This window comes from Mustela erminea, chromosome 5, assembly GCF_009829155.1.
Source record: "Mustela erminea isolate mMusErm1 chromosome 5, mMusErm1.Pri, whole genome shotgun sequence".
Lineage (NCBI taxonomy): Eukaryota > Metazoa > Chordata > Mammalia > Carnivora > Mustelidae > Mustela > Mustela erminea.
Window position 1 is genome coordinate 122,268,977 of NC_045618.1, and position 15,447 is coordinate 122,284,423.

The 15,447-nt window shown below is 34.5% G+C and overlaps 1 long non-coding RNA gene across 3 annotated transcripts in view; it reads right to left on the reverse strand.

Annotated features, from left to right (window-relative positions):
* The window catches only part of LOC116591661, a 137,257-nt gene that overhangs the window by 61,476 nt on the left and 60,334 nt on the right, over window positions 1-15,447 (reverse strand). The gene's annotated exons all lie outside the window — the stretch shown is intronic.

Genomic DNA, 15,447 nt, shown 5'->3' on the forward strand with positions numbered 1-15,447 from the left:
CGATCATCTGACCTTAGGTACATGGCCTATTCTTTCAAAGAAACACTTCTTCAATTTCTTTTGGATTCAAAATACATTTTATGGGGGCGCCTGGGTGGCTCAGTGGGTTAAAGCCTCTGCCTTCGGCTCAGGTCATGATCCCGTGATCCTGGAATCGAGCTCCGCATCGGGCTCTCTGCGCAGCGGGGAGCCTGCTTACCCCCCTCTCTCTCTGCCTGCCTCTCTGTCTGCTAATGATCTCTGTCTGTCAAATAAATAAATAAAAATCTTACAAAAAAACATTTTATGGATTATAAATTATTACATAGAATGTATATTTAGATTGAATTAAAAGTCCAAACAACTTCCCTCAAGATGCTTGCAGCAGAGTTGGAATAATTGGACCTATACATAATTATGGTAACAAGCAACCAGTTAATGGTAAATTAATAAGCAAATACGAGTCAAGAATATTCTGAGGGTACCTGGGTGGCACAGTGGGTTAAGCATCTGCCTTCAGTTCAGGTTATGATCCCAGGGTCCTCCAATCCCTGCTCAGTGGGAAATGTTTCTCCTTCTGCCTCCCCCCCACCACTCATGTGTGCTCTCTCTCTCTCAAAAATAAATAAAATCTTTTAAAAAAGAATATTCTGAAAAGGAAGAAATCTCATGCCACAGGCGGTAAGATAAGATTTTATTACTATTTTGATGTATTTTCCAACTCCACCTTGCAATATAACCCACGCCATGTTTGCTTGCAGAACATTAGAAGATGTTAAACAAGTAATAATGTAATATCAAACATTTTACCACTCACAATGTGTCAAAGATTTTATTGTGCATTTTATTATTCAAACCCTAGCAATAATTCTGTAACACGAGAACAGGATTATCCTTGTTTTACAAAGATATACACAGTTATGCATCAAGAGGGCATTGGTGTACCCAATATACAGCTAAAGTCTATAGCTTTAGAACTGATTGATCGTATAGCCTGCAATCATCCTATCAGGTGTGAGGGAAACAATGTAAAGAGAATGTGAATTTTCCTCTTCAGTTTAGGCTAGCAAAACAGAGAGATCTTTCCAGTGAGTCTATGGTACTAAACTGAAAATAGATCTTCAAAGTGGAAGTAAACAGGCTTATCCTTCAAAGCTATTAGGATGGAACAGAGACCATTTGGGGAAGAATAGTCATTTGATTTTAAGTCAAGACCATAATGCTTAGGAAGTAATTTATCTGGATCCATTTAATTTGCTATAATAACTTAATTTTATATATATATATATATGCATATATATTTATATATATAATATTTACACTGTAAATACAAAGCTTACTGTTCTTCAAAACTCGAGAATGGATCCAAGTGATCATTCTTAAACAACTTCCATTTTTATGTTTTGTGTGCCTCTAAGAGGAAAAGAGAAATATTTTCTCTAAATTACTCTTCAAAATTTTGCAGCTGATCTCAAAGAAAATTACTGTTAAAGATGTCAGGAAAAAATTAAATATCAAGAGACCTCTAGTTTTGGTCCTACTTATTTATTGTCTTACCTTTACTAAATTTCCTAAATAATTTCTCTCATTTGTAAATGGAAGCATTATTAGATCATCCTCCATGAGACATGAGATAAGAGAGAATAAATTTATTTTTCCCTCGGAGGAATATTACCAAGTAAGTCATAATATTTCCAACTCTTTTCTCATTGAGATCTAATCTACCAAAAAGAGAATGAGAAAATAAATCTCCTACACAGAGCTTGTGATGGGAAGCAGGGCACGGGTGCGAGCCCATGTGGCAGGGAATCTTTTTATTGGCTGCTCAACTTCTGTCCACATTTCTAGAATAAACATCCTATTCTGTATATTCATTGAATGCAATTTGAGACTTTGAAGAAAATCTAGTGTTTGACTGACAGAACTCTTTGCTTTTCAATTAGTTTCAACTGTTTTCGTAATGAGCAGACACAACTATACTGTCACAACATATTTGCCAAAGGAATTAAAAATACAATGTATGTAGATATTAAAACTTAAGTTAACCCTTAAATTTTCTTGAACATTTTCTTTTGTGATTCTTCCTACTGATCTTTTCATTTTAGCACTGCACCAAGATGCATTTAATTTTTAAGATGGGAAAAATAAGGAGTATGAAGTCATTTTGAAAACTTACCATATTTAGAGATAGAAAGGTAAAAGTTCATGACAAGTAATTCAGAAGAAATTAGGCTGAGGACTATCTTTAAGTGTGTTGTCAACCTCAGACTTGAATTCTCAAACTTTGTAATTATATACTTTCTTAGGGACTTTACACATCAATTTTTCTTCTACAAATTGATAATTAGATAAAGCAATAATGTAACTATTTTGTGAAAAATACTTTAAGCTATTTGATTCTCAAAATAAGGAGTTAATGATATAAGAACTTACAAAATACTTTAGGCCACTTAACTAATGAGAGACAATCAATCAACTATTTCTTCAAGCAGTACTGTGCCTCCTCTCCTTGATTAAAAGAGTTAAATTTACAGAGAATATTTTAAAATTAGGGAGTTATCAATGCCCCTTTGTATACTAAATTAAGGGGGGAAAGGGGGAAAATGAAGAAAATCTTTCAAATGAAAGCATTGCAAATAAATAGTGCACTTGAATGATCATCGAATAACCTTTCCTGTCTCTTTCATGTGTTGCCTTGGGAATGTATTAATCTTTAAAGCCCTCTTACATTATAAATATTGCTTATGGCACAAATCATGCAAATTTATCCCACTTTCATTACTTCTGAGCTTCTCAGGTCAAGAGTTATCATTCAGAAAACATCAACTACTTCCACTAAACTATATTATAGATCTATGTCAGTTCATATCCAAATGCATGATGCAGCACCATGATAAATCCTTCCTGGCCTTTGGCAAAGGTGGTAATGTGAGGCCCTGTTTAGTGGAGAGGGATTTTATGGTTTAAGTGCATAGTTCTCAGGGAGTTAAGCAAATAATAAGCAACCTCTTGACCAAATAACTTTTAAAATACCAGGAAACGATGCCTATGGTGTTAGAACCAGGATGTGTTAAAGAAAACTGCCCTATGAATACCCATTAGAAAGAGTAGAACTTTGTACTCAGCTGTCAAGGTGTCCAGAGAGAAATAACACACTACAGCAAAATTTATGATAAAATGGAATGTAAAAGCACTATCTAGAACTGCTATTAAATAAATTTATGAAACCTTCAAGAGTCAAATATTCTCTTGTGAAGATGACTCCTCTCTGGCTTCTAAAGATGCACATACTTTTATCATTAATCAAGTGCAGGCACCCAACTCCTTCATTAAACGTTTCAAACCTGTTTAAATCCTTCTAGATTAGCAACTCTAAGAGGGCAAAACAGCCTCTCAAGCAATGAGAAGTTGTAACTAGAAGGTTAAAAAAAATTTACATATATATTTTATATATACACATATAAATGTATACACACATTTACATACATACATATACCTACATGCATATACACACGTGTATATACACATGTACATGTGTAGATATATACATACATATGTGTATATACGCATACATATATACATACACATATACATATATACATACATTATATTTCATTATCTATAACCTATATGTTAATTATAATCCATGCTATCTATTAAGGACAATAATCTTGGAAGTTCATGTATTTGTTCCAATTATATAACTTATTTTGGATGTTACTGTTAAGAAATTCCTAATTTACAAGATAATTCAAAAAATAAAAATATCTGTTATTCAACCTTATTGTTACCGAGCCTGCCATGTGTTACCTAACTTGACTTGGAATGATAACAGCTAACATGTATTTACTTTGATTAGGCACCATTCACTCTGTTATTACTCTCTACAACTTCACTGAGTTAACTGTTCTTAATGTTTTCATTTTGTAGGTGAGAAAATTGAACTGGGGAGTGTCACAATCACATAGCTAGTAGATAGAGCAACTGGGACTGAGCCCCAGGAATTTGAAGCCAGGGACCTATCTCTGATTTCATCTCTCTGTTGCCTCAAGGGACCCATAATGAAATACAAATTAAAGACAAAAATTCACCCTCTTAGAAGATTTTAAAAATAATTTGTTGAGGACAATGACCAAAGCCGAGTTTCAGAGCACGAACAGCTTTCTTGAAATAAAGGTCTACTTTCAGCCAGTGGGGGCAAAAATAAAATAAAATTCTTGTTAGGAGATGTAAAGCTGGACATATTTGCAAAGGAAAGAATTCTATGACCTTACATGTGCATTTCCTATAGATTCTTAGGTTAACCCCGGACACGAGTCAGTGCTAGGAAGACTTTTTATCTCCCAGGTGATGATGACATAATGATAATGCAAATGAAAATGATGAAGAAAAATAGCTTCCCTTCCTAAGTTATAGAGTAAACATAAACATAGTTTGTTAGATGACATGAAACGAAAACATGGCAGAGAATTAATCTTTGCATTCAGGTTGGTGGATGGGAAAATTTGCAAATGTGGAGAGCAAAGGTGAATTAAAGGTGGTCCGAAATACACATTTTAATGATGAGGGACCTGCTCTCCAAAAGCTTGTAAGTGCCAGTAATTTAATTTGCTGCAAAGAAGACAAAAAGAGTTGAACTCTACCCTTAGAAGTAAGGCTGCATTCTAACCAGAGGGGCCCTGCAGTTTCAAACATGACAATGTGACCTGGGGTGTGTCTATAGCAACTTCTGATGAAGTCCAGAGACGAAACACAAAATAAAGCAAAAATAATAATGAGAAAAAACTTTCAATTAGTGATGAGACTTGAGAGGGTGGCCTCATTTTCAATTTCTGTTACTACCTGTAGGTCAACAATACAAATGGGATAACATATAATTTAAATCTCAAGCAACTGATCAAAACACTATAATTATTTCGAGGTACATGTTTATCCCATTGTTGGATTCAGGTAAGGGGTCTCCTATGGAATTAACTGTACACTGTTGCTGTTTCCAGTTTGGTCTAGAATGCTATATAATTTGAAAATGCTCTTAGAACTTTCTGTAAAGATTCCTTTTCAAATTATTTGAAGTACTGTTAGTACTATAGTGCTGTTGACTCCCCAGACTTACTTGAAACAGTAAGGCCTGATTATCTTTCAACATTAAAGGGAATGTTAGTATCACGTGTAAATATATGTAGCCTTAAAGGGCCCCAGGCTTTGGTCTCTGACTCAGGGAGCCTCCAGAGAAAACAAGACTGAAGGACTGGACCCAGCAGTCTCAGAAAACAGTGGCAACTGGACACCCTGCTGGGTCCAATGCTCTGTGCACTGACCCTGGCTGAACAAAGGGGACTTTAGGAGCACTGCCAGTCCTTATCACCCACAGGGAAACTATCCCCATTCTAATCCATACCTGAGACCCCTTACCTACGGACTTAAGGCACATATCCTTGGTTGTATGACTCATACAACTCAAACTTGGTTCTATGACTTTTAAACTTTAAAAGTAAAATTAATAAACATTGAATAATCCTCTTTCACTTCAAAACATGAAACTGAAATGTAGGGTTCTAATATTGATAATCTTATTAATTTTATATATAATATATACATGTGCTTTACCTTAAATATGTGTTTTCTTTGGCACTTCATACTACACAGGTATGTTCTTTCTCTTCCATAATGCCTTTAAAACCAATGAGTCAGTAAAGCAGGATTTATCCTACGCCTTTAAGTCTTCAAGCTGATTTCTCTAGCTTGGATACCTCCAATGTTTATCCTCAACCCATTTTTCTCCCAAGAAAATGCCAGCATCAACCACTACCTAAACTACTCTTCCCTTTAACATTTTAATAAATGCCAACAACCTAATATCCTTGAAATAAATTCAGTTTTAGTGAATGCTGATTCTATAGACCCACTGTTGTTTAAAGCAAGTGTGCATTCACTCAGAAAACATGCACCATGTATTTGTTTCCTTTTGCCTTGATATATGGTGGGGATATTTTTTAGTACAAAAATCAATTGCATTAAATCCATGAAAATTAAACTTAGTGAAAGAGAAAGAAAGGAAGGAAGGAAGGAAGGAAGGAAGGAAGGAAGGAAGGAAGGAAGGAAAAAAAAGAAAAGAAAGAAAAAAAGGGTTGGTGGGAAAGAGAGAAGGAAGAAGGACAGATGTTTTAATATACTTCTACAAGAATGTCAGTAATTGTTGAGATACAACTGATATTCTATGTTCCACAAATACTTGGCAATTGATACAAGTCTTGGTTGAATTACCTCAGATAGGAGAGGCTTGGGTTAGAGAAAGATGAAGTATAGTTAGCAGCGTCTGATAACTAACCTGTGAGAAGCAAACTTGACTATGACCACATTCCAAATGCTAAGTCACAAATGCAATATAATATTAAGGAACAGAATGGGCAAGACTGACAAAGGAATGACAAATATTTAATAAAAAATAAGTTCAGCAGGGGACACAGGGAAAGAAGATTAATTATACCACATTTTATTTTTATAAACTAATTGAAACATATTTAAATATAATTAGTTTTTATATAAAAAAGGAACTGTAAAGGATCATTTAAGCCTAGTAATTTAAAATACTCAGTACTTTTTTTTTTTTTTAAGATTTAATTATTTATTTCAGTGAGAGAGAGAAAGAGAGCAAGCATTCGAAGTGGAGAGGAGCAGATGAAGAGAGAGAGAGAAAGTTAAGCAAACTCTGCACTGAGTGGGGAGCTTGACATGGGGCTGGATCCCAAGACCCCGAGATCAGATCTAAGCTGAAACCAAGTCTTGGACCCTTACCAACTAAGCCACCTAGGTGCCCCTTAAAGTACTGCTCGGTGTTATGTGTGTATGTATGTGTATAATTAGATGGGTAGATACATATGTATGAATACATATTTATATATGTATAAATTATATCATTTATACTTATTTTATTATATATAAAACATACATACTTCCCAATAGAACATACATTACATTATTATTAATTATTTTATTATACATATAACTTAAATATTATTAAATATATATTTTAAGCATTTAGTTTTTATTTATTCATAAGAGACAGAGAGAGAGAGAGAGATGCAGAGGGAGAACCAGGTCCTACATATGTCGTGTGTGTGTGTGTGTGTGTGTGTGTGTGTGTGTGTATATATACATATATATAAAATTTCCCAACAGACACATATGAGGTAAATCAGAAAATCTGAGATGGGATTATTACTTCAGATCTAATGCATGGATTAGCAAACTTCATTCATAAAGGGCCAAATAGTAAACATTTTAGTATTTTGTAACCACATTATCTCTGTCTCTACAAACTGACTCTGTTGTTATAGCACAAGAGTAGCCATGGACAATACATACATCTCTACATAAATAGTTATGACTGTGTCCAATAAAACTATTTACAAAAACAGACAGCAGTCCAGGTTTGGCCCAAGAGCTGTAGTTTACTGAAACTTGCTCTGGAAGCTAAATAATCCACCTTAGATGTTGACTGAAGTAGAAGGTATCAGTTTTAAAATAGCACATATTTTGTTTCATTTTATCTTTATATCATTTAAAAACAATTTATTGGGCACCTGGGTGGCTCAGTTGGTTAAGCAACTGCCTTCGGTTCAGGTCATGATCCCAGGGTCCTGGGATCAATTCCTGCATTGGTCTCCCAGCTCTGTGGGGAGTCTGCTTTTCCCTCTGACCTTCTCCCCTCTCATGTTCTCTCTCACTTTCTCTCTCTCTCAAGTAAATAAATAAAATTTTAAAAAATGAATAAATAAATACATAAATAAAAATAATTTTTTGTTCTACAGAAATATGAAGGTACTCTCCTGCTATGGATGGAATGTTTGAGTCCCTCCCAAATACTATCTTGATGCCCTAATCCCCATGATGATGGCATTTAGAGGTGGAGGGTCTAGGAAGGAGTTAGGTCGTGAGAATGGAGCTGTCATGATGGAACTGGACTCTTGAAAGAAGAGACATCAGAGGGATGATCACTCTGCATGTGAGGACAAAACAAGAAGATGGCCATTACAAAGCAGGAAGAGGGTGCTCACAGATCATGCTGGTACCCTGATCTCTCAGACTTCAAGGCCTCTAGAACTGTGAGAAATACATTTCTGTTGTTTAAGACATTCCGTCTGTGGTAATTTGTGATAGCAACCCAAGCTAAGAGACTCCCCAGATTTTTGTTTTTAAATGTGTGTGGCTTGGAGAGATCAGACATAATCCATTCCAACCTGAAGAAAAGATTTCCCTAAAATTAGACTTAATCAATTACCTTTTCCAAAGAAAATCACAATTTTCTTTCAGTGTTAGTTCATTTGTACCACATTATTTCTTCCACACTCTGTCTGGGATCCTTTTTCCTCTATATCCCTTGTAGCTTGGAAAATGTCTAGTCATACTTCGAGGTTCATAGTAAACACCATTCTAGGAGGGATCTGTTTCACCATATCCCTATAGGATCAGTTAGTCATTCCTTTCTAGGTCTCATTTTTCAATAGATGTCTTTGTCAAATCATATCGTAATTGTTTACATATCATATCATATCATATCATATTTATCAAATCATATCATAGTTGTTTATTTGCATGGATCATACTTTTCAAAAAGCAAAGTATACCTCTTCCGTTTTTGATTTTCTAAAATCTAATTTCATCTTGTGCAAGCCCTTCATTGGTACTCAGTAAGTGAGGAAACAAAGGAAAGAGGACGATGAAAGAGGAGAAGAGAAAGAAAAGTAAATTAGGATTGAACGGAGGAAAGCAATCACACTGGTGGAATGGAAACTGTGAATTTAAGAATATTAACACTGTGTGAATTTGAGAAGCTCTTGTTATTTTTAGTCACAAAGTATGTGCATGATAACCTTTTAACACAGGTGAAACTTCTTCAGGAAGTTAGATTTAGGATATCACTGCTAATTATTTAATAGAAAACCATGGTTAAAAAATGCTAAGTAATCACAAATTGTCTTCTAGTGCATTGTTACAGATAATTGATTGAGAACATTTTTTAAGCAATTTCAACAGCAGAAATGGTTTCCAGAACAGGTATGTGTCTTATAAAGTGAATTCACTGACAAACAAAACAATATCAGTATGTCTTTCCGATTAGTCTTAAGGCTGACTGAATAAATTTGCATTTAATTTATTTAATTTACTTAACTTTTTAAGGTTTCTAATGTTTTCTTCTAAGATCTTTAGTTAGGGTGAACTGAGATGAAGAAATCACTTAGTTTTGTTGTTGTTGTTGTTGTTGTTGTTGTTGTTTTAAGATTTTATTTATTTATTTGACATAGATCACAAGCAGGCAAAGAGGCAGGCAGAGAGAGAGTGGGAAGCAGGCTCCCCGCTGAGCAGAGAGCCTGTTCCAGGGCTTGATCCCAGGACCCTGGGATCGTGACCTGAGTCAAAGGCAGAGGCTTTAACCCACCGAGGCACCCAGGTGCTCCATAAGTTAGTTATTTTTAATGAAAATATTTTTAGTACTTTAATGAACATACAGTCAACTTATAGTATATTTGTTTATCTTCTATTGTCAAATAGTTTTAGACAGCCAAGAAACTAAAATTGAAATACAGTACTCACATCGATGCTAATTATGTCTATAAATTATATATGTGTGTGTGTGCTCGTAATTTTTCCCCCTCATTCTTTCCTTTTTTTTTTTCTTGAGCTAGTTCCTGTTTCCAATAAAGAAAGAAAACCTTATACTGAACATAATAAATGCTGTTAGTTATTAAAAACGGTAATTGTAATAATAACGAGGAGGAGAACAGGGACAAAGTTTTATAAAAGTCTCCTAGCGGGGCAATGGGTGTCTCAGCTGGGTAAGTGGATGCCTTTGGCTCAGGTCATGACCTTGGGGTCCTAGGATGGCCTACATGGGCTCCCTGTTCAGTGGGAGTCTGCTTCTTCCTCTTCCTTTGCTTTCTGCTTCCTCTCCTGCTCTCTCTCTCAAATAAATAAATAAAATCTTAAAAAAAAAAGTCTCCTAACAAAACTGTTTTAATCCCATTAATCATCAAAGAAAATAATTCCTCAAAAATCGATTTAAAAGGAGATTGTTGTCCATCTTGAAATAATAAAGTTTGTTGTTACCAGAGACATCTTATTGGTTATATCTGAAGACCAATGTATCAGAAGCCCCATACATATCATTCATCAAAGGATTTAGCAAAATCATTTCTGTCCTTTCTTACCTGTATATTTAGTAAGATTTTAAACATCTCAGCTTCTTCACTTGTTTTTCTTACTTTCTTTGAGTCTTGAAATAGACAATGACAATATTTTCTTCTCCAGAAAACTTCCTCAAGGAGATCTTAAAATCTCAGTGGATAGTTACATTCAAAGAGAGCCTCGATATTAGAATGCTCCCTGGTGTAATATTCACACAGGTTGTGAGCAGACTTCTGAATTTCATTCCATTTGCTGAAGATGTTGAGTTGGCAGTTCTTGTTGGCCATTTGCCATTCAGTATTCTTAGTACTTAGGGCTTGCATTTGTGCTAAACCAAAGTGCTCACTTTTTATTTTGCATTGCAAGCCTATTTCTCTTCTGCCTTCAATGATTTTTATGGATGAATAAACCAGGTCAATGAAGATAAGCCGCTGTCCCTCTCCATTAAATATTCCAACTTTTTAAGAACTTCCCTAAAGCTGAACTTCTAAGAATTTCTCATTAGGACGGGAATGCAAAACCATATTTTTGACAGTTTCCTTGCATCAAGAAAATGAGTTGAAGTTGTTAATTTCATCTGGTTTAGTATCTCTTGACCATGAATCACTCACTTCTCCAAGTTTCAGCTACTTGATTAAAAAATTAGAATATCAGTGCCTTAGGTCTTAAGGAGACTTAAATAAAGCTATATATGTGAACATACCTATAAACTGTAAAGCATAATAGAATAGAAATGACTTTTTCTTTCTTTCTGATGAATCAGACATGGTGCAATAAATCTTACTCTTTAAAAATACAATGTATTTTGTTTCTTTAAAGTTTGAAAGATAAATGTTTGAACATACCCTGATATCCCTTTTTAAAGGGAGTGAAAAAAAAGGTAAGACCTGGACATTAAAATAATAATAATAATAATAATAATAATAAATCCTTTCTTTGATTCCATGGACAAGGTTACTGGATTTTAGCATACTCTCTTTACCTTTTTTCTTAAGATTTTTCTTTTGTTTATTTAAAGAGGGAGAGAGCAAGGGGAGCTGGGAGAGGGAGAGAGAGAGAAACAGACTCTGAGCTGAGCATGGAACCAGGCAAAATGTTCAAGGCAGAGCTTGATCTCAAGACCCTGAGGTCATGACCTGAACTGAAACCGAATGTCCAACATTCAACCACCTGAGACACACAGGTGCCCCTCTCCCTACCTTCATTCTGTATATCTTATTTTCCAATTTTGTTATTGCCAATGAAGCCTAGAAATTGTGCTTATTGCCAGAAATTCTCTTTAGTGTCAGACTGTGTGGTCAGCTAACCATAGACACAACATCAAAAAATATTGCTATAGTATTCCATTGTGTATTAGGAGAAGAATAAATGAAACAAGATGGGATTGGGAGGGAGACAAACCATAAGTGACTCTTAATCTCACAAAACAAACTGAGGGTTGCTGGGGGGAGGGGGTTTGGGAGAAGGGGGTGGGATTATGGACATTGGGGAGGGTATGTGCTTTGGTGAGTGCTGTGAAGTGTGTAAAACTGGTGATTCACAGACCTGTACCCCTGGGGATAAAAATATATGTTTATAAAAAATAAAAAATTATAAAAAAAATATTGCTATGATTATGGCTATGTGAAATACGAACTGTTCAGCTAGCAATGATCAGTTAACTCAGTGGAAAGACAGTGAAAATATTAGAGTTCCTTGGTTAACTGATACAACTCACTGATGCAATCCAATGTAAGTGGACAGTCACTACTTGAAGACATCATTATGCCTTCCATACAGATATATGATTTGGTTTACTGTTTTTAACACCTTTATTAAGGTCTAATTGACATATAATAAGCTGTTCATATTTAAGGTGCAATTTGATAAAATGTGTCATATATCTACAGCTTAATAAAAATGTATATAGAAGATATATATTAGTTTCTCTATCTGCATTGTCTTTAAAATCAATCTAGGCCTTAGTGAAATACACATCAAAATGAAAAATATATTTTCTTTTTACATGCTAACCAGTGACTTTTTATCCCTTTTTTCTTTATTACAGAAGAGCCACTTATATTTCCTTGTTAGTTTCTATGACAAATTGCCACAAAGACAACTTTTCCTAAATCCTTTTTGTCGCAGTTAACATTTAAAACAACAGTTTCAACTCGTTTTAGCATAAGAAAATAGGGAAAGACCTCTGATAGTATGGAAGCCAAATCATACCATATTGTTTGAAAATTCAGGACTAAAGCACAAAATCTAGGACTATTCCATCTTTTTTTTTGTTTTTTCTATCCAACCAGACTGTTGAGTTTGTTCTCAGGATTGTTCTGCATGCCAACTCCGGGAGTTAAAGTTCTGCACTCCTCTGTACTGCATAGTATACGTGCTCTCACCCTGACTCTGTGATACTGGAAACTGGGATTCTTTGTCATCAAAACTTTTCCCAAATTCCCTTGTTTGCACAGAAGCCTTGGGTTGTACATACCCTATGCATTAAATGTGCTAACTCAAAGACCCGTATTTAGACTACTTCATCTCTGTCTTTACAATCTCCTGTAACAATCCCCAATACATCTTAGAACATCTGCCATTACTTTTGGAGAAATGACCAGAAAATTTTAAGCTCCAGAAGAAATTATCTTTTGGAAAAACCTGTAAAATATTGTCATCTTAATATTGAACAAACACTTCAAATTTCACATACCCCCAAATATTTTCTCTTTCGGGTACCAAAATAATGTTAAACACAAATGTGATGGTTAATTTTATGTGTCAACTGGCTATGGGGTGCCCCGAGGGTGTCTGTGAAGGAGTTTCTGAATGGGATTAACATTTGAATTGATAGAGTAAAGCAGACCCCTCACTAATCAGTTCAAGGCCTAAATAGAATAAAAGTTTGAGTAAGGAAAAAGTATTTCTCAAATCCTTAGAGTAGGTCTATAATCTGTCTATCTATCTGTTTATCTACCTCTCTACCTACCTATCATCTATCTGTCCACCCCAGTGGTCCTGTTTCTTTGGAGAAACCAGACTAACATAAGAAATATTAAATTAAATTTCCTAAAAAGTGATTCCGACTCTGACACATAAAACAAAAAAACTGTTCTTCAAATAGATCTTCAAAATAATATCGACCATTATTACTGTTATTAATAAACAGCTATGTTAAAAATCTGGAGAAATCATGTCAAATGCAGGAAGATGATATAAGTAAGCTAGATCTAGAATAAAACTTTCCCAAATAATATTTATATAAGTATTGTTTGATGAATAGTTTCTTGCTAACAATTAAACTATTTTTTAAACTTTTCTGTCACTTTATAAACATAAATGTCTTCTTATCTGCTTTGTGAGAAGTATCTTGACTTTTATTCAGTTTCCTGGATAATCAGGTCGCAGGTAATTCAGTTTAGTTTTTTATTTTTAATTCAAATCTTATTTGACTATACTTGTCCATATTTTTGAGGGATCATTTGTGTTGTTATTCAGACTCCTTGATGTTCACAACATCTTATGATTCAAAGCAATCTGCCTCCTGCATTATAAATATTCCGGCTATCCTTAACTGTACCTCACTAATAAAGTATTTAAGAGAGACAAGAAGTGTCATTTAATGTTTAAATGAGTAGTTAACCAAAAAATAAATAAGTAAATAAATAAAGAAGGAAAAATATAATCTTTGCCAGTGGCCAGTAGATCAAGTATTAGCTCATATTATTTTATTTTTTGGTAAATCAAAATAATGTACAGATTTGTATCTTTATTTATCAAAATTCATGGCAAGAACATTGACAGGATGCAATGTAACCTTACAAAGATTGCATCAAAGATAAAAGGGTAAAAATGTGCTTATATCCTCTAAAAATGGAATCTAATTAAAAATAAGAAAAAAGAAAAGGTATCTACACATCTATTTTTTTTTAAGGTTTTATTTTTTTGACAGACAGAGATCACAAGTAGGCAGAGAGGCAGGTAGAGAGAGAGGGGAAAGCAGACTCCCTGCTGAGCAGAGGCAGGGCTCGAGCGGGGCTTGATCCCAGGACCCCAAGATCATGACCTGAGCCAAAGGCAAAGGCTTAACCCACTGAGCCACCCAGGCACTCCTACATCTATTTGTTTTATCCTATCTTTTATGCTGATAAGCCCAAAGATAATCAGTAACAAAACAAAACAAAAAATCAAAAACAAATGGATAAATAATTCCACAAGTATAATTCTTTAAAAAATAATTTTGAAAAATATGGTGGCACAGTTGTCTAAAGACTATTAAGCAAAATTCCCAAAGGACTATCAGTTATACCTTCAAATATTCTTCAGCCTGTTGTAATAGTCAAAACAGAATTATCCATAGGCTCCTTGACCTTCTGAAGTTATGGTGGAAGTTCATCAGTAAGACTTTAGCTTTCTGATTGCAGAAGTATTCTCATGGTCTAGATAAACCTGGTATGTGACCATATATTTCACATGTTCTGAGTAATACATAAAAAAATTGACATCAAACCTCTAATGGTAAGACTACTGTTATGGTAAGACTACCGACAAAAAGTATGATGATAAATAAAATGATTGCATGATCTCAAAGTACCTTCACAAGGTACTTATTAACTGCAAAGCAAGAAAGAGGAACTTTACAGAAGAGAAACCTGGAAGACAATACCTTGCTCAAGTGATCAAAATTAACCATAAATGAAACTCAGAACAAATGAGAGCCATGTGCCTTCTGACATGATGTACTAAGAAAGACAGAACACAACTTCTCTGGTATTTCTGCCCCAAAAGAACATAGATTGAATATAATCCTGAGCAAATAGTGGACTAACCCCAACTTGGGGACACTGTTTAAAATAACGGGCCTATACTCTTTAAAAACAAAAACAGAAAGACACTTCCAAAGTAAAGTTGGCTAAAGAGTTATGATAATTAAATGAATAAGAAAGAAAAAGAGAGAGGGAGGGAGGAAGGGAAGGAGGGAGGGAGAAGAAAAGCAAATGCTATAAATGGTTACATTAGGAGAATATGTGTGAAGGATATTTGGGATAATTTTTATTGTTTTATAAACTTTTTATAAGTTTGAATTTATTTCAGAAGAAAGAAGAAAAAAACATAAAAAAAAACCTGTGTTTGTGTTCATTAAAATTCTTCTAGCAACAAATAGTTGGTTTTTGCTTTTGTTTTTATTTTTCCCATGTTCTCAAAAAACACATTACCAGTGATTCTCATTTGGCTTCTAGGTTAAATAGGATTTATGGCCTCATTTACCCCTGCCAAATTTTTATTCTTTTAAGATAGAGA